This window comes from Papaver somniferum, chromosome 1 (assembly GCF_003573695.1).
Source record: "Papaver somniferum cultivar HN1 chromosome 1, ASM357369v1, whole genome shotgun sequence".
Classification (NCBI taxonomy): domain Eukaryota; kingdom Viridiplantae; phylum Streptophyta; class Magnoliopsida; order Ranunculales; family Papaveraceae; genus Papaver; species Papaver somniferum.
In genome coordinates, this window is record NC_039358.1 from 50,957,584 (window position 1) to 50,979,341 (window position 21,758).

Below are 21,758 nucleotides of genomic sequence, written 5' to 3' on the forward strand. Positions count from 1 at the left end.
GATCTGTTGTCGTAATCCTGCTGTAAACCGTGCCACCAGTTGACGCTCAGAGTCTTGTATATCAACTCGATTGAGAAGTAAAAAAAATTCAGTAGAGTAGTCAGCCACAGATCGATTTCCCTGACGGATGGTATGGAGACGCTGAAACATTAGCTGGTCATAATTGTAAGGCAAGAATGTTTTCTTAAGTTTTGATGAAAGTTTATCCCATGACATAATCTTTGGTTTTCCAAGACGTGCACGAGTTGTCTTCAATTGTGTCCACCAGGCGGCTGCTCTGCCACGAAAACGCATTGTTAAGACAGGAACACATTGATCCATTGGAACTCGTTTGAATTCTAGGATTTCTTCTACCGTGACTATCCAATCGAGCAGTTCTTCAGCTGAAGAATTTCCATGAAACTCTGGTATCTCGGTTTTGAAACCCGATTCCCAATGAATATGAGCTGCTGCGTTTGGTACGTTATCTGGTGCTAGAGTACGGTTGGTGTGTAGAGGAGCAAAGGGATTAACGTCGTCTGCAAACGGGTTTTCTTCGTCATCAACATCGTCTCTGGTACTGTTAACGTGAGCAACATGCTCGCGTACGGCTGGTGCTGGTTGTTGAACCAGAAGGGTTTGGAGGGCAGTTGTGATGGAAGCCATCTGGGCTTGTAGCTCAGTAATGGCGTCACGATTGATTTCTGCTGCAGTACGAACTGGTGTTCGACGAGGTCTCACCATTGTAGTGACAGACAAAGAACGTAGCCTGTCTCTGATACCAACCTGGCGCAGCGTATCAACGGTGATTCAGCTCAATCTAGAAATATAGGTTAAATTTCTAGAGACCTGACTTCTTGAATCGAAGAGTTCAATCAAATTCGATGCAAGGCTCTTGAATTGATGACAGAATCAAATCAATGCAAGGCTTTAGAGAAAACTCTAGTGTATTATCTCTTAAAACTGAATGAATAAAACTATCTTACAATCCCTTATTTATATGAACCTATCTTTCCTAAAAATCAAACATCTAAGAAAAGGAATTATAAAAGAAAAAGGAAATCTAAAAAGACCAAAATTAGGAAAGGTATCAAGATGCTGCATCAAATGGCCATCGTGACCACTAGTGTCGTTGTGGTTTCGCCCTCCATCTGGTGTTTCTGAGGATGAGAAACTGATAGGTAATTTCATCCACTCCTCTATCGGGGGATCTCTAGCGACACCGTAGACTTCATCACCCGCGAAGTTTCATTTCTTAATTCGTCATGTAATATTTCCTCCGGATGTGGGGGCTACGATTGCCGAGTGCGATATTGTATTGCACCCTAGATATTGCGCTTCACGAGGGATTTCCACCCGATGTACGGGTGTCCCGGCTGCGAGTGGCACCACTAGTTGCGCGATGTACTCCTGAAGTTTGCCTTCGTCGATCATATGTTGCACCATCTTCTTCAAGTCCCTACACGAGTCTGTCGTGTGGCTATGGAATTGATGGAACTCGCAGAAGTCAGTTCTGTTTTTGGCCTGCTCTGGCTGTTGACCTCTATTCCATGGATAAGTGATTTTATGCTTTCCGTCAATATGTTTGAGGATCTCGGATATGGTAGTGTTCAGCTTCGTGTAGACTGGGTCTGCGAACTTTCCCTTCTTTTGTTGGGCCTGGTCTCACCCTTTCCATCCCCCATTCCGATGTTTATCAAATTGAGTTGATCCGTTGTTGGATCGCCGCTCCTTGGGCTGGCACCTGAGGATTTTGTGGTTCTACCACATTCGCCCCTCTACTAGTTCCTTTCACAAACTTATCGTAAGTACCGTCTTGAAGTTCTTCCAGGGCTATGTAGTCCTCTTGGATTTCTCTTAGCTTCCCCAAATTCTTTGGCATGGTTTCGTATATGCGTACGAATATAGGATCTGTCTTCCTAAGACTATTTTTGAAGCCCAAGATTACCTAAGCTTCGGGGACTTTTCCGATCTCGGCACATAGTTTTCTCCATCGTGTTACCAGGGATCGGAGTGACTCGTTTGGTCCTTGGGATATTTGGAATAGTGCGTCAACTTCGGGTCGGACTCTGCTATTGTGAATATATGTTTCTAGAAACAACTCAGATAGGTGAGCAAATGACTTAACCGATCCTTTAGGCAAGTTGTTGAACCACATCAGAGCTTCGTCTCTCAGACTACCCGAAAAAGTTTTACACAACACTACGTCGTAATGATCCCATTGGATTAGCGTCATGCGATACATCCTTAGATGCTCGATCGCGTCTCCAGTTCCGATGAACGGGTTTATGAACGTCGGTAGGGAACACTACCTTGGAAATGACAATCTCAATAGGTTTTCAGACAAGGGGGATTGTCCCGCTTCTTGCATGACCTCCGCCAGATTCTTGCTTTATAGCTTTCCTGTGGATACTTTGTATATGTCCTCGAGCCTACTGAGTCGGGCCTGCAACTGATCATCGTGTCGCATCGTTTCAGCCTTCTTATTTCTAGCTTTCATGTGGCTTCTTTGTACATGGCCTCGAGCCTACTGAGAAATAGAGTTTATGGTTGATATACCTTGATCGCCCTGAGTCCTCGTCCGATTGTGCAGTATATGATACAATCTTAGAACGAGTTGACTTTGAGGTCCCCCCTCGCTTGGGATTAGCGGCTGCGAGATTCTTGGCCGCACAGTTGGTTTCAACTTCGGCGATTTTATTCTTGTCTCGCCTGTGCTTGGGATCAACGTCTGATGACCCCTCGGACGGGTTATACTCCTGGTTGAGAACGCCCTTGCTTCCCTTGGGAAAGCGATCCGCTGTGTCCTCGTTTGAGGTGTCAGGGATATTGATTCGTTCATCGTCCTGCAAGTTTTCAAAAGGGTTTTCCTCCTCGGGGATCTCCTCAATGGTAGTGAGTGGCACCTTCTTCTTTGCTTTACGTTTCAGCCTTCGGTTTCTCCGTTCTAGCCTTCTGTTCTGTCTTTCTAGTCTTTTCATTCTCTCATCCCGAGCATCTTGTGCTTTCAGGATGGCTGCGATAGTAGCATTGACATCGCCGAGGTTGGAAGGGTCGTCCTTCCTGACCTCATTGTTTGATGTTTGCCTAGGAAAACGGTCCAACCCTCCTGGTTGGGTTGGATGGACATCCTCATGCCTCTCGAAAGGGTTTGCCTCGCCTTCGGAGCTAGAATTGTCAGTTAGTCCTTCCCGATACTGGTCATCGGGTTGTCCCTCTCCTGGGATCTCACTGTTTAGCATGGTCTCTCCTGAATCCATGTCATCTAGTCCCTATGGTTGGGCTCCACCATTCCCTCCTTGTCTCGTGCGAGCAGAGCGTCGCGTCACCATTACCTTCCCTGCAGTATATGCAATAATATTTAATTTGTCTTTTCTTTCAGAAAAGTGAGACCCTAGATTTGCAGGTCACGTGCAATTACTAAGTCGTAGTTCAGACTGGACAGTTTAGTACAGGAAGACTTTGCAGTAAATTTTGGAGACATGTGAAAATGTCAAAACATTCCCTACTTGCACAAGGAGTTAATGATGAAAAAAAGGTGTTTTATCAGTTCCCCTTTTTTCGAGAAACATACCTCCCTCATTACGTCATGCCCTTTATAGACAAGATACCAAATTATGATGATTTGAGCATATTTTCCCATTTTAGGAAATATTTCTCATCATCTTTTAACTTGGAACTAGGAAAAACTTTTGAGTTTGATGAATGATTATGTACTCATTAACCCTTCTTCTTGACTTAGAGTTAGGTTTCTAAGAAGAAATTTGTAGGTTATTTCGAGTTCCTTTAAGGATGAAGAACAACTAGCTCTTTCAACTTTCACATGAAGAAATTTTCTTCCATGAACTACTTATCAGTATTCCTCTTTCCGAATCTTTCATGGAGGAGATCGTTTGAGTGCCGAAGTATCAAAAACTCTATTTTCACTCCGATCTTCAACTCTCCTGAGTACCTTAAGAAAGATATTGGAAGTTGCTGCTAAACGAGAAATCTAATAGAAAACTAGCGAAAAAACTGTAGATCTGTTTATTTTGAGGTTCTCTTAGACGTCACAGATCGTGTAGACCATATTTGATTCAGATCTCTACTCATGCATCCTAACAGAAATCTACCCAGTAGTATGAAAAACTACTTCTCTCATGGAGATTATGAAATCAATATAGAGCTGTTACTAGGGAGGTAGAATAAATCTTCATACCTCCATGTTTCTAGCGCCAAAATGTAGTTGCATCTTTTCTGATGACTACACCCAAGTAAGATTTAAGACTAAAAACTACTAAAACATACAAGATTCAAGATGAACAAGATGTAATGAGTAAAAAAGTAAAGATTAAAAAAAGCATATAACGTGGTTCGGCCATGAAGACCTACATCCACGGGGAAGAAGATGTTTTCTTTATTGATTATAAGGTCTTACCCTTGAAAGATCTACAAATCTCACTTAGATTCCTTACTCTCTCTTTGTCTAGATCTCTCTCAGGAATTCTCTGTAGAAAGACCATCTAATAATACATAAGTTTTCCATATCCTTCTATATGGACTGGTATTTATAGGGAAATTAGACTCGTGGAGGCTTGGTCGTCTGAGCTGGTGCAACTATCGTACATCGCTTCGCTGCTTCGGACTGGTATATACTATCTCTCGTGATGGCTTGATTGGTTATCCTTCCGAGTTATCTCGCTCTCCTCCAGATCGTGTAACCCTTCTTTGGAGAACCTCGTGCTCTATCACTTCTGGGTTGCAGTATAGATCATCTGAGTCTCCTGTCACGATGTAGATCTTTCCCTTATTATTCATTAAATGCGGTCCTCCTTTTTAGACTTGACCGTCTGAGCAAATTAGACTACTCCTTACACGCGTCATTCATGCGACGTTGTAGCAGGCGTCTCGATTCAGACGAACTCACCTTTTCAGAGTATGATTCGATGCTTTTATCTCATCATCTTATTGTGGATCCACCCCTTAGGATGTTGACACGTGGCCATCGGGTATTTTACCCTTACACCACAGGTTCGTCAATCATCCAACTAATGAATGCAACAGATTGAAGCACATTTTCAAAGAAAAGGTAGATGCATGGGAACTTCAATTAGGCACTGAAGGAGTTCGCAGATACCCTCTTCCCGTCAGGAGCCGCATGATTTCTCGGGACTCCATCCATAAAACCGTACAGTCTATGATGGATCATTTATGTGAGATTATGTATTTCTCCAAAACACAACGTCAAGACATATTTGCAGCCCTCAACCGTGTTGTATCAGGCAAGCGGCTGTTTCCAGCCAGGGAATCCGCTCCCAAACCCCAACCTCTCCGGGAAAGCACGATTGATAGATGCAACTGGGGACTCCTAGCCACTGCTCACTTGAAGGATGTTGAGTTTGACAGCACGCTGATTGACGCGGCCTCCGACTTCAACATCGGAACCGTCAAGACTATGAGAGTTGCAAGGGAAAATCAAACAAAAGAAGCTTATTCTCTCTCATTAGGATAAAACATGACTTGCAACGTTCTCTCCAGGAGCCGCTTCAACGCTCTCTCCAGAAGCTGCTTCAACGTCCTCTCCATGAGCCGCTTCAACGCTCTCTCCACAAACCGCTTCAACTCTCTCCAGGATCCGCTTCAACGCTCTCTCCAGAAGCCGCTTCAACGTTTCGCTCCAGAAGCCGCTTCAATGTCCTCTCCAGAAGCCGAATCCGATTCAACGCCTCATCAAGCCACACAGACCAACCGCATCAGGTCTACCACACCACCTACTCAGAGCTCAGCATCGCCTACTCAAGGCCTGCAGGAAGCTACGCATCAACAACCACATCGCTGACAAAGTCAGATTCGGCGTTTATTTTCAATTTCCTATGGAAGGGGTGCATGGGCTACCAGAAGTTTGGATACAATACAGGTTTATCAAGTACGACTCCGCCCATTGATTAACAAATGACGGATCCAAAAGATTGCCACTTTCGTCAATTCTTCAACCACCTTACCAGCAAATGCAATGGAAGTACGTCTTTTAGGAGAAAATAAGCTCAGGATAATTACAACTGGGGACTGCAAGCACGATATGCCTTCATGTCCCTCAACTAGGTTATTTCTGATATCAGCATCATCACTGTCAAATCTTTACGAGCCGCAGGAATTTCTCAACATGAAGCTGTACACGTGCATCAAAGATACCAAAAGAAGACTCTCATACATACTTATGCCCGTATCACCCCTGAGCAAATCCAGATACGACGCCCCTCAGCTGCAAGATTTCTATTAAGGAACTCGTTTGTTGCATGTGGCACAACTGCATACGAAGAATCACGTGAGTCATACCTGGGGGATTGAAGACTTGCAAAAATCCCATCACCATCAAAAATATTTCCGGCTCATAGAAGGTAGACAACCAGAGCGCCGCGAATTTTGATGAAGATTTCTTGCCCTCCAAAAGTACGCTGCAGAGATATATTCACATATACGGCCATGCCATCGGATCTATTCTAGTGACCAGACAGAAGTGTAACTGGGGACTGCTCATCGCATCACATTCCATACAACAGTCCAAGATTCAGAAGATGGTTCAAAGGATGTCGCTTGGAACGAAGGCCTTGAAGACTTGATAGCAGTACGTCGGTGACGGAACGCCTCTCAGCTCGTCTACTTCACCCAACGGCTCCGGAAGATTTTGACCATACAAGCATCCACAACATATTATCATCGCAATCAGAAGGGCAAGAATAAGCCCGTAAGCTAAAGAGCCAAAATAAATACAATTTCATTCTGGTTAATGCTCAGGAGTTTAAAGAACATTCTAATTGTGGCTCAACTGTCTAGGCACCAAATAACTTAAAGTCAAGGACGGATCAACAACGCAGCTACACTCTCCAAGATTAACCCTGACATGATCATTGCGGAACATATATTTCATCCATCCACCCCAGGAGTGCAATGGAGTTTGGTAAACACTGGAGAGGTTAAATACTCATTCTTCTGGAGTCCGAACCTTATTACACATTATGAAGAAGATCAATGGTACTGTCGGGTGGCTACATGCGCAAAAGAGAAAACAACACCTACCTTGAATTCTCCTGGCTCGCCTTGATGCTGATTATAACTATTGGAGATTGCTTTGTTGGCGTTGGCGCTGGCTCTACCACCGCTAACAAAGAAAGTCATTCACACCGAGCTAAATGTCCAAGTTTTATCAACTACCCATGGATATTATACTCACAGCTAAAATACAAAGACAATATGAACTTACCTTGTCGCTGAAGATTGGCACGCTTGTGATCGAGCTGCTGACAGTGACGAAGAGGAGTCGGCCGCTGCAGACGAAAGAACGGAGCCGGAAGAGAAACAAAAAACAGAAGAGGGTCGATACCCCTTTTCATACGAACAAAGTTTCCAGAGTTTGAACATAAGAAGGATTCCTTCTTGATCCATGAACGGGAATAGATGGTTGGGCGCACCGCACTCATACCCTATAGATGAGCTAGCAACACGTTACTAAGAAAGCCACTGGCCACGCGATCCCACTGCTGAAGGTCGATTTGGATTTCCCTGGTAATATCTACCTGCTTCGTCTTTTCAATTTTATTTTCGTCTGTCACCATCTATTGTTTACCCCGCGATAATGTCATTGTTACGTGCTAAGCAGGGGACTTAATGTTGATGGTGGTTTTTAGCTTAGGGTGAAAAATGTAAAAGTATGTCTACCTGACCCGACATCAGAAGTAGTAGACCTTGATATATCTATATTCCGCAGGGAATTTGGAGAATATATCAGAATCTGATGAGTGCCTATGTCTCTCTTCATGTTATATTGAAACTCAAGCTCCTAGATGAATTGTTCACTAGTATAGAGCCTAATGAGTGTTTAAGCTCCTAGCTGCATTACTCATTAATGCCGGAGCCCGCTTAGTATTTTCCTATGCTATGTTCCCTAGCTAAACTCTCAATGTTGGCATGACATGACGATTAATGTTCACTCGCAGCAGAGTAGCACGAATCTCCCGAAGTGTCAGTATTGAGGTCTGCATGAAAGTACTCACACAGGTTGCGCCACTCTCTGATAAAGAGAATTTTCGTGTCAACGCGCTTTTTAATTAAAAGTTAGCACGATTGACACACTTAAATTCCTTAAGGAAAACCTAGACTGTCCATGTCAGTCTTAAAGAGCAATCACATCCACACGATTTGGCCAGAAAATTTGACAAGCATAACCTACTCCCAGCGGAACTAGGCAATCACCACGACGACCACCGGCAGACCCACTAGCATCCCAGATAGTCGGATTCCCTTCAGTTCACCCGAAACACCTTTGAACGTTGCCCATAACATGGGTGATCGCGCTATTGAAAAATGAGCTCAAACGAGCTAAGACCGGCAAAAACGGTCTCAAAAACATCACAACCGCCCAACTTAGCTAGCCTAGTTGGACGACTTAGATCTTATTTCGAATGATCAGAAGGGTACTGGCGTTTTCACCGGCGACCCAACTCCAACCTTGGTCGGTCGACTTGCTCATAGCAAGCCAAGAGCGCATTGAATCACTTTCCCAAAGTAGAGTGAACACGCTGTTTTGGAAACCCTAAGTTGTGTTGCGGCAACGCGCTACTGTCACAAACCGATCACAACCATCCATCTTCCCCGGCAAATCGAGTGGCTTAGATTCAACTTCAGGCGGCCCCGAAGGTATTAGCCTGCTCACTGGCAACCACCTTTACACATGGCCGATCGCCTGCTCAAACTATCGCTCAGTGCCTTGAATCGTTCTCCCAAAAGAGGGTTGGCCGCACGACTCCTAAACCCTAAATTACATCAACGACAATATGCAACTGCCGCAAATCATCTCGTCTATCCAACTTCGCTAGCCTGGTTGGATGGTTTAGATTTGTTTTTAGGAGGCCAACAGGGTAGCGCTGTGATCATCGGCCACCCCTCCTCCATAGGGAGCGATCGACCAAGTGGTAGCTCACCCATAGGGTTATCAAACGATCACCCAAAGGTGGCCGGTCATGCTACCTTTTTAAGACGCTCAATTCGCGACTAATTCGAACGAGCTCTAAAACAACGATGCATCCTGCACATCGAATATTTTCAGTTGCTTGTTTAAAAACGATGCTTTATATACATCGATTATAAGCGATGTTTTATAAATATTGATTTCACAAATAATTTATTATTTGACCTAACGCACAATGGTGGAGCATTCACCTAACGCACACAACGTGCTGGGTTCGAGTCACACAATCCTAGAACACAAGTGTTATCAACACAAGTATCCAGAAAACACCAAGAACTGATAGCTTACGTTCTGCAAGCCAGTTCCACGTTCTGATACAAGTCATAAAACAACCACACCTTCATAATTCAACATTCTGATCTCAAACACCTTCTTCGCTTCCCTCCCTAAGATCAACCCTTCTCCTTCACTTTGTGACCGAATTGAATATGGAACGGCCATTTCTTGGTTTAGGCCAGAGTCTTACAAATTGATCTCTCGAATCTAAAAGTACTCCCGTGCAGTACATTTGTTTAGGGTTTGAATTCGTTTCTCATCAACACACCCAAATTTACCAAAAACAGCAGAATCAGTTTTTACCCCAAAACAACATTGTTGTTATTTCTTGGTGTAGATGTACGCTTCTATGAAATGAAATTCAGAAAGTAAATTGAAACAGTCTTCAATAATATTGGAAAATCTTTTAAATACGGCAAATAGTGTACCTTCTATTCAGTTGGAACCTTAATCGTCCATCTAGATTTATTTTCACAAAAAAGAAAAAAACACGAAAAAATCCTTGTTTCTATTTTACTACTTCCACGTAACTAATATGTTTTGATAAAGATGGAGTTTTTTAACTTTCTATTTCATAGGATCCGCTCTTAAGATGTGAAAACGATTCGACAGTGAGTTGACACTCTATCTCATAGGATTTGCTCTTAAGATAATAAAACAACTTGATATGAACTGCTTCAGATGCATTAATATAAATCTTTTTTTTGTTTTCTATAGTATAAATTATAAGATTGTCGGATAACTATAAATTAAAAACGCTTTCATGAGAGAGTTGAATGTTGAACTTGCTAATCCTCTCGACCTTTCCCAGAGGGCATCAGGTAATAAGAATTTGTTGTGCTACTAAACGGTTCCTAAACAAATTCTAATACAATTTTGAAGTTCATATGTTGCTTAGTGCATAACTTTCATCTTAAATCTTGATATGGGAGATTAATCGGACAACTGTAAGTTTCGACCGATTTAGTGCCATCTTCTAATAAATTTTCTTATCATCAAATTATGTTTCCATTTTTTTTTATTGTGGATTGATGCATGCATGTTTTTGGTACTCGTTTGTAAACCTTAATTAATTGTTCGGTGAAACTCTCTATGCATCCGTGATCTTATCACTAATTTTTCACTGTTTTAAACAATTTTCTCTATTGTGATCGTTGTGTATCCCTAAATCCTTGTAATGGAATCCCCCAGAGGCTTATCAACCTTGAATCATCAGTGAGGTCCAATGGCACAACATCAAATAAAATAAGAACAACATCTGTGGGAATAACGTCTGAGTCAATAGTAATCTCCTTTGAATTTTTAGAACTTGAAGCGTAGCTCACTATCATCAGTATGGTTTTTAAAGGTGAATCGAACCTTGGTCTGTTATTGCACTCCATTGTAGAACTAATTTCTAGTGTCTACCAATTATATCGCGGAATACAACGATCGAACAAGGTTTGATTTACTCCAGGTACAAATATTGATGATTGCAAGGCACCGTAAACCACTGGCACGTCGTTGATGCAGATGTTATTTCAAAAAATACCGCCGTATTTCATAAAATGTTGTGTCCTATAGGAGATTCCAATGATTCATAATTTGATAAACCTCTAGGGGATTCCAATATAGAGACTTAGAAATACACACTGATTACAGTAGAAAAAATTATTTGAAGCAGTGAAAGATTATTGATAAGGCGGATATATGCATAGAGGTATGAACAGAACAGTATATATATATATAAGAACCATGCATCAATCCATGTTTTTGGTACTTATTTATAAACATTAATTAATTGTTCAGTGAAACTTTCTTTGCATCCGTCTTATCACTTATTTGAGCAGGTCATTGGCTCACACAAGCCCCAACGATAATAGCCAATCAGAATTCATGCCTCACACTGTTAAACTGCTCGTGTCACACCGAATAAATATCACTTAATTTGTCACGCAAAAAATTCTTCTCAGCCGACTTTCAATCTTTATCAATTGCGACTTTGGTTGATCGTACACGTTATTGAAACCGATATAAACCCAGCATCGGTGACTGATGGAAGAATACTTTTCTGGGAGACAGAAAAATACAATCGGAGGAGAGAAAGGTTATTTATTTCATATTTTAGGGTTTACCCTCTAAGGGAGAAACCAAGTTATTTTTTTTTTCTATTTATATTTTTCATGGATTTTAGTAAATCCATGTGTAGCTAAACTTTTATTGATTAGCATGATTTCAAAGTCTTGAATAATGGAATTCTGATTCTTTCTACAATTTATTTTAAGTTGATTTTTCTTGTTCGATAGTCTCTATTATTTTTATCGTCTAAGATTACCATTGGGTTGTTCAATTGGCCATTTGAATTAACTTAATTGGACGACGACCAAAGGGAGGAGTCCCTATGTGATGAAAAATGATGACTTTGTCCGTCACAGAGAAAGTGCAAAAAAATGAAAAAAGATTTAAATTTCTGGAAATTCGAAAACAGATCAATACAATTCATGAAATTGATCATGCATTTCGATCAAATACAATAAACTGAACAAATTACATGTTCAAAGTACATCAGAAAACCCATTGATTCGATCAGATTTCTTCATCTATCTCAGAGAAGAAGAAAAAAAAAACTAACTTCATTATTTTTTCTTCTTTTGAGTTCTGATTCTTCTTATTCGATCGGATTTCTTCATTTGCATTTGGTTTCTTCTTCACCACATCTTAGAACTTAATGTAAGGAGTTTATAGAGTTTGTGAGTAATTAGGATTATTGAGTATGTTTATCACTCGAATTTGCAGGCTAAAGTCTACAAGGTGTCCGACCAAAAGTCCCATAAGAAACATCAGTGACTGGCTCATGCATTGATGAGTTTTAACAGACGTTTTAGTTCAACGGATTGGTGTATATAATGCTCATAGACCAACGAAACAATGGTATGTATTATCCGATTCTTTGGATTAAGTTCAATCCAAAAAAGAGTGAAAATAGTCTTGCTCGAATCTTTGGGTGCTGCCAGGTGATGGCTTGGCTGGCTGATTTGATGGCGAAAACAGTTGGTTTGTGTGTGTTGCCAAGAAATAAAATCTAGCACTGAAGTGAATGATGGTGGGTTTGGTGGGAGTGGAAGGAAATGTGAGAATGATGCTAGAGCAGGTATCTCTGTGTTTGTTTCTTCATCGGTTCTCTTCGTCGTCCCCCCACTGCTGCAGCAGTAGTCTAGTAATAATTCTTCTAGTAGTATTGGAGTTGGTGATACGTGTAATTGTCACTCAACTAGTTACACAAATAGTAAATCGCAAAAGCTGACAGAGGGATTCTGTTAAGCAATTGTGTATAGAGATGACACTAGTAAGCAGACCGAGCTTATGAGTCTGATGCTAGGATCAACTTAATTCACAAAATGTAATGCATTCGACTAGGTTACACCTTGAGAGCTTATTCATGGTGGCTCAGATTGATAGAATCTGGTAGTCGAGCGCTTCCGTATCCAGTGACAATAGGAATTCCAGGGGTAGCAGAGCTTATTGCTATTCTACGGTTGGTGACAATAGAAATTTAACAAGGAATAAACAAGTATTTTAATCAAGTTTCAGTGGCGGCGATGATTCCTTAATCATCTTTGTTTTCTTATTATCTTTTTATTTTACTTTAATCAAACAATCCTCCTTGTTTAATATTTATTCTTGTTTCTGATGATTCAAATAACCTATCAATTACATAGCTTTCTTTGAGAACGATCCTTACTACCGCTATATTACTAGTTAATTAGTGGGAAATATATCGAGTGATTTGTTGCATTTACGACATGCATCAAGAGAGAATAGTTTTACTTATCTGTTTTGGATAATGGGACTATGATTTTAGAGAGTTGAAGGTAGTGCTACCATTTATTTTTCTCCTCTTTTCTTTTTTCCTTTTTCCTTTTTATTTTTTTATTTATTGAACTCAGCTCAGTCACTTACGAGGAATTGGTAGATTCCTCCTCATGGGGTACTTAAAACTTTTTCCATATTTGGATTGTGGACCGCAGTCGCTATACATGCCCATTACACCCAGGCCTTCTTTATAAACAAAACATGCAGATACTGCATTTCAATCCTCTGTTTTTCCTGTTCTCTCAGAGCATCTCATTTTTCATCAAAAATCTCAATTTTTCTTGAGTTATAGTCACCATGAACAAACAACTTTGCTTAACTTTTTTCATACTTGTATCTCTCTTCTAGGTAAGTTATGCAGCATCCGACTCTATTATAACTGATTCATCTGGCAACAAGATCATATCCGATTTATCTGGCAACAAGATCGTATCTGATGCATCAGGAGATAGTATTGTCTCTGATTCATCCGGTGATAGTCTGATTCATCCGGCGATGCCATAGTTTCTGATGCAGCAGGTGATAGAATTATCACTACCAAGAGAGATCGATAGAATCAACAAGAGAGATAGGCAGAGAGAGAATACCTTTACTTATCTAATTTGGATAATGGGACTATGATTTTAGAGAGTTGAAGGCAGTGCTACCATTTTTTTTCTCCTCTTTTTTTTTTCCGTTTTTTTTTCCTTATTTATTGAACTCATCTCGCTCACTTACGAGGAATTGGTAGTTTTCCTACTCATGGGGTATTTTAACTTTTTTCATATTTGGATTGTGGACCGCAGTCGCTATAAATGCCCATTACACCCGGGCCTTCACAATTTTCACCCTAGTTGGTTTTATATATGGATTTGTTCACTGGTTTAAAGGGAAACTTCGCGCTCATAACAGAAACCAAGCTGAACGTCAGAGATCCCGTGCAGTAAGTACTTATTCTTCTAATGAAGTGAATTCTCCAGATGAGACATAGACAGCCGTTTGAAGCTCCATATGTCAGAATAATGGGATGTTTAAGTAGTCCAATTAGGTGTTGGTGGTATGTTGTTTATCTCTGTTGTCTGTTGTGTTATGTGAATGTTTGAAATCCTTATGTTGTGTTATATGTCATGGTGATTAATATATTGTGTTGTTTAAAATCCTTATGTTCCTTAACTTTTTCTTCATCCTCCTCTAATAGAAGGTATTAGAAGTTTAGGTTCAGATCATCAACTGTGAGGTATTATCTCCAGTGACGAAGCCAAGACTTTAACTCTATGGGGTCAAATAATTTTATTCGGACATTTACCAAAAATAAATTTTTAACCCATATTTTGTTTTACAACTTAAAGTAATACAAAAGGTTGCATAACACAAAAGGTTCCAGGAGAAAATCAAACAAACTCGTAGTGCAAGTTGAAATGCATTGACTCTGGTAATGGTCCATGTCCTATTAGTTCAATGCACACCTATAAACATCTTGCAAAGAATCCTATTATTGGGGCTTGAATCTTTTGGAATTTGGGGGCTTTATATGATATCTAACATCTTTAAGGTGGATAAGGGGACCTAATTCTTATGAAAAGTCAAATATACCTATGATCATTATTATACCTAAAATCAAAACTAAATCAAATTTTAAAACCAAAATTAATTCACCAAACCCTTTTCTTCTTCTTCTTCTTCTCAAAATCAAACAAAACCTTGAATTTTTTTTTATCAAATCTCCATCAATTTTCAAAAATGTTTATTAAGATTTATTCTCAATATGACAAGATTAAGACGATTTGGATTACATAGACTTGTTATGATTATAATGTTTATGAAGTTGTTGAACCACAAATTGAAGATTGAAGATTCAGCGAATGAATCTGTCCAAACATCATTAAATCCTTCGAAATGCTAAGAATTCAAAAACCCACTATTTATTTTACCTTTAAATTGGTTTAACAGGTAAAATTGAAGAATTTAGGGTTTAGAAAAACTTGTTCTGGGAGGATTATGGCTAGGAGTTCTTTTCGACCTAACCGTAAATGTGTAGCAACGGTTGGGACTCAAAGAACTCCCAACCGTAAATTAGCTATCACGGTTAGGACTTTTATAGCCGTTAAATGTTCTGTATCTACAGAAAACAAGGAAATTTTCTTAACATCGGCTAGGAATTCTTAACCGTAAATCTAGGTTCATATGTTGCTTAGTGCATAACTTTCATCTTAAATCTTGATATGGGAGATTGATCAGACTGCAAGTTTCGACCGATTTAGTGTCCAGCTTCTAATAATTTATTTTATCATCAATTATGTTTCCATTTTTTTTATTGTGGATTGATGCATGCATGTTTTTGGTACTCGTTTGTAAACACTAATTAATTTTTCGGTGAAACTCTCTATGCATCCGTCTTATCACTAATTTTTCACTGTTTTAAACAATTTTCTCTACTGTAATCGTTGTATATCCCTAAATCCTTGTAATGGAATCCCCCCAAGGCTTATCAACCTTGAATCATTAGTGAGGTCCAATGGCACAACATCAAATAAAATAAGAACAACATCTCTGGGAATAACGTCTGAGTCAATAGTAATCTCCTTTGAATTTTTAGAACTTGAAACGACGTGTATCATCAGTGTTGTTATGTAATATTCACACAAACTATTTGCAATCAAATTGACAACATTAGGAGCGAAACTGACAGTTTTTTTTTTTAATAAGAAAATAATTTATTCAAATGAGTGAATTACAAAGGTTCATCCTCCTGGATACATCAGAGCACCCATGGGTGCAGATTATTTTACCAATCCTTATCAACATTCAGGTTCATGTTATATTGGCCAGGGAATCCGCTACAATCCAACTACCAAAGAAGATAAAATGCTAAGAAAATCCTATTTGTCCAGTTTGTTGAACCTAAGTTGTTATTCACGGCATAAACAACATTGGCACAGTCTCCTTCCAGATGCCCGGTAGCTTATTCCTTTTTGTTTAGTCCAAAGTTTTGCCTCCAGAAGAGCTTTTGCTTCTGCTTTCTATGGATCTGCGACTTTCCCTCTGCAGTATCTAACTTCATTATATTGCCCTGCAAAACGCCTCAAGATCACTCCCATTCCAAAATCTGTAATAGCTAATTTGAAAGAAGTGTCAAATTTGAGCTTACTGTAGGAACTAGTAGTCTTTTGCCATTTGTATTATAATTTCATCTGATACATGAGGATGCGACCAGGGAGTAACTTGGACTGCATCCCGATTTGTAGATTCCATGTTAATTAATTGAACCACTTGGGATATAGATCCTTGCACATTTTCATATCAATTGCTGATTATTATTGAGCTGCTATTTCTGCACATAATGGATGAGAAACAGAAACTTGAGGTTGTAAATGAAGTGAAGTGTTGGGCAGATAAATTTTATCATATGTTCTACCATGGTGCATCCCAACTCCCTAACCATCTACCACAACCAGAGCCTCAAAATCATTGGAGACGGCGAATTTGGTTTGGGCACTTCCGTTGTGTGGAATTTATACCAGGCAAGAATTTAGTGTTGATGATACACTAGTTACACACAATTTAGACTTCATAAGGATCCAGATGATAGTTAGTATTGATCATTCGGCTAATTTCGAGGAGTTATCTTCGTGCGGATAGTGGTTCAATGGTCGTGAATAAGGGGAAGATAACAACAATTGAGAAAAGAAATAGGTCACTAACTTGTAGTGTTGTGGAAGGAGACCTCTTGAAATATTTTAAGAGTTTTGATTTCGAACTTGATATTACTCCAAAAAATGATGGTACAAGTTTGGTCAAATGGTCTATAGTATATGAGAAAGCTAACGGACAAGTACCTAATCCTACGGGGATTCTCAAGACATTGGAAAGGAGTACCATCGACGTGAATTCTCATTTTCTTAAATAAACATTATTTTTCTACCAAGATTAAGTGCATAACTGCACATGTGGGTGGGATATTCTCCTCCCTAAAGTTTGAGATATGCAGGAACCAAACACAGTTCTATTGAGAAGTGTGCGAAGGGTCACAAAAAAGGATAGGATTCCACTATTTATAGGACATAGTAAACCACTAGGGGATAGAGCAAACACAAAGCAAATATAAAGAAAACTAACATTAAGTTTACACTTATACCATCTAACACTCTCCCTCAAGCTAATGTCTCAACAAAGTGCATTAACTTGCAGATACACGAATTAAACATAACAAATCCAAATCCTTTAATAAACATATCAACTAATTGATGTCGAGATGGAACGTAAGCTAACTTCAAAAAACCATCTTTAACTAGTTCTCCAATGCAGTGATAGACAATCTCCACATGCTTGGTACGAGAATGAAAAAAAGGATTTGTAGCTAAGATGTTTGCTCCAATATTATCGCAGTAAAGAGTGGAAGGTTTAGATAAAGAGAAACCCAACTCGTTAAGTAAGTATGAAATTCAATGAAGATCTGCACTGGTGACTATTAATGACTTATACTCTACCTCAGTACTGGAACGAGAGATAGTTGGCTGCTTTTTGGAGGACCAAGAAATAAGAGAATTTCCCAAGTAAATACAGTACCACTAATGGATTTCCTAGTGTCAGGGCATCCTGCCTAATCAGAATCAAAGTGTGTTGTAAGGATATCACAGGGTCCAGCAGAGAGAGTAACACCAGAGCTAATGCTACCCTTGACATATCTTAAAATCCTCTTTACTAGTTGCAGGTGAGAAGTAGTGGGTGCATGCATAAACTGAGATACATAGTTGACTGAGAAATACAAGCCGGACCAAGTAAGTGTGAGATATTGTAGCTCTCCAACTAGACTTCTGCAGAATCCAGCATCATCAAGAAGATCACCATTATATATAGAGAGTTTTGGTCCTACAACAACATGAGTACTTGCAGAGCTACAAGTCAGCATATCAGATTTTTTCCAACAATGGTAGAGCATACTTCTTCCGTGTAAGAAGAATCAAAGTAAAAGACCTGGTACATTCAATGCCAAGAAAATAATGTACAGGACCCAGTTCATTCATACAAAATTCCTTGCTCAAAACAGACCAATAATTTTGAAAAAAAACCAATGAGAATTATTTCATCTACATATAATTGAAGAAGTATCTGCTGGTCACCAAATGTATAAGAGAACAATGAGTGATCACTGAATGGCCTATGAAATCCATGAGTGTCAAGAAAGAGACTAAATCTCTCAAACTAAGCTCTAGGATCTTGTTTGAGGCCATAAAGAGATTTCTTAAGATGATAAACATAGTCAGGTCTTTGTTCATCAAAAAAACCTTTAGGCTGGGTCATATAAACATCTTCTTTTAGAAAACCATGAAATAAGGCATTGGATACATCCAACTGCCCAATATCCCATCCATGTGTTGCTGCAATGGTCAACACACACCTAATAGTAGTAGTCCTCACAACAGGAAGGTCTCTGAGAAATCAACACCATCTTGTTGACTATGTCCCTGTGCAAATAACCTAGCTTTGTATTTGATTTTATAGACCCACTTGTGAACATTCATTCCCTCTACAAATGGTTCTAAAACCCATGTTTCATTGTCCTTGAGAGCTGTGTTCTCATTTCTCATTGCTACAATCCATTTTGGATTCTTTGAAGCTTCTTTATAAGATTTAGGCTCTGCTTCAGATGTAAGCATAGATTGAATAGAAATTGGTAAAGCGAGAACACTAGATGTATGAGCAAAAAAGTCAAGAGGAAGTTGTTTTGGCTTAGATATTCCTCTAGACAATCTAGTATTAATAGTTCTGACTGGAAGTTGTGTGTGTGTGGGAGGAACAATAGTAGGATTATCACCAGGAAGAGAAGAGTTTTGCATTTGAGGGCCAAAGCAATTTCCAATTTGTAAAGTTACAAGTTCATAATCAGAAGGAGAAGAAGGCACAAGAGTATCATCAGCAAAGGGAAAATTTATCTCATCAAAAGTGACATTTCTGGAGACAAATGTCTTTTTAGTAAGAGGGTCAAAGCACTTATATCCTTTGTAGAGAGGGTTGTAGCCAAGAAACACACACTTAGTAGACTTAGGACTCAGTTTGTCAGTCTTATAATCAGACAAGTTTGGATAGCAGCTACGTCCAAACACCTTGAGGAAACTATAGTTAGGTAAGGTGTCAAAAAGAACCTGAAATGGACTAATATAATGAAGAAGTTTACTAGAAGTTATATTTATAAGAAAGGTAGCTGCTAAAAAGGAATCAAACTAAAAATGTTTAGGCAAAGAAGCTTGAAATGCCAGAGTATTTCCCATCTCAGTGATGTTTCTATGCTTCCTCTCAGCAAGGCCATTCTGAGCTTGAGTATGAGGACATGAAATTCTGATAGTGATGCCACAAGAGTCAATAAAAGCTTTAAAAGGCCATTTGATGAGTTCAAGAGCACCATCACATTGAAAAAAATAATAAAAGTTCAAGAGATTCTCATTTGTGACTTTGAAGTGTTGAAAACCTTTTAAACTGTCGGTTCTAGCAGTCAAGGGATAAATCCAATGATATCTACTTTAATCATCAACAAATAATATGTAGTACCTAAAACCATCAATAGACTGAACAGGTGCAGGCCCCCATATATCACAATGAATAAGTTGTAATGGAGAGGTGGTGACTCTTGTAGAAGGAGAGAATGTCAATTATGATGTTATCCCAACTGACACTCATGAAAAAAATTTGCAATAGAAGATGAAGAGAGTTTAATGGCAGTGGAGTTGTGCAGCTTACTCAAGATTTTGTTGGTTGGGTGACCAAGCCTTTTGTGCCAAATTGAAGGATCAGTTATAGTAGAAGTAAAAGCCACCACAGGAGCAGGTTGTATAGGATAGAGATTATGACAAACTGGTCCTTCTTCCACCACTTCATTTGTTTTGAGATTCTTGACATTGTATCCCCAATCAAACATCTCAAGTGACACATGGTTATCTTTGGTGAACTGAGCAACACAAATAAGGTTTTTGCACAACGAAGGAACCAAGAACACATTGTTCAACACAAAATCAGCATGTAGTGTGGAAATTGTAGAAGCATCAACATGAGTAATCTTGATAAATTTACCATTTCCAACCATGACATGTGCAAAACCAGTGTATGGTACAACATCATATGGAAGAGTTGGATTGTCAGTCATATGAGCTGAAGCAGCAGAATCTGGAATCCATTGAGTCATATCCATAGACTCATCACCATCACAGGGTGCATAAGAAGCTGAACTTAGAGAGCATGTGTAAAATGCTTGAGGTGGTGATTCTGTAGAAAAGTTTTGAGGTGGTGAATCAGTATAAAAAGACTGAGGTGGTGTTTCTGTGTGGAAGGATTGAGGTGGTGTAGGTTTTGGAGTGTTAGGTGTATATCTAAACCTGCACCTATTTGCAGTGTGACCCCTTTGTTTGCAGATTTGACAATCAATACCAGAAAAATCAGTTTTAGTGAAATTGTCTACATAACCAGTGTTACTCGTGGTTGAGGAGGTGGATGTTGAGATTTGTGTGAACCATATTCACCGTTGTTTTGTGATGGACTTGAATGTTGAGACCATTGTTGATTTCTATTACCACCGAACCCCCAGCATTGAACTATTGATTTCTATCACCTGCACCTGAGTGTTGATTTTTATTACCACCCGAACCCCCAGCATTGAACTGTTGATTTATATTACCACCTGAGGAATTTCGAAAAGTAGAAGAGGTCTTCTTAGAGTAAAAAGCAGAGGGGGCATTCTTAGAGTCAAGGATAACAGAAAAATCCTGAGACTTACTCTGTAACCATTGTTCATGATGAAGTAACTTAGATCTTAGCTCATTAAACTTGTAAGAAATTTCACGATGTTGAGAAGTAACAACAAAGTTATCAAAATCAGGGTTCAAACCATTTAGAACATGTAAAACTACATCTTCATATGAAGCTTTATCATTAATAGCGGCTAGATTATATACAATTTCCTTGACATAACTTAAAAACTCTGAGATAGGAGTATTACCATGTTTAATAGAATACAGCTGATGGTGCAGAAGAGGCTTACGAGCTACAAACTGATCATTGAACTCCAATTTCGAATAATCCCATACTTTATTCGAAGTTGTTAATCCAAGAGTACCAGTAAAAACAGATCTGATAAAAGTTGCATTGAGACATGATAGAACAAAGCCATCCATCGAAATCCATTAGAGATACTCTGGATTTGGAACCATAGCATCATTTTCACGAATCAGAGGAGCGGGACAAGCATAAGATCCATTTTCAAACCTTAGAAGATTAGTACTGGTAAAAATGGTCTTAAATTGATGTTTCCAGAGAAAATAATTTGTGTTATCTAGCTTGAAGGACACAAAGTTTGAGATATCTTGAAATGGTAGAGTAAAATTGAAAGTGGTTGTAGAAGAGTTATTAATTTTGTTGTTGTAAGGCTTGAATCAGATCTCTGAGTATAGAAGTTGGAGTAGTCATAGAGATTAATAGATTTGCAGGAGAAATCAAGAAATTTCAACTGAAGAGATGAGTAATAAGTGTTGTTCTTGTAGCCGTCAAGAGAAAGAAAGAGATGAGGATCGAAGTTAATGTGTAATAACTGAAACCATGTAGGAACCAAACACAGTTGTATTGAGAAGTGTGTGAAGGGTTACAAAAGAAGGGCTAGGGTTCCACTATTTATAGGAGATAG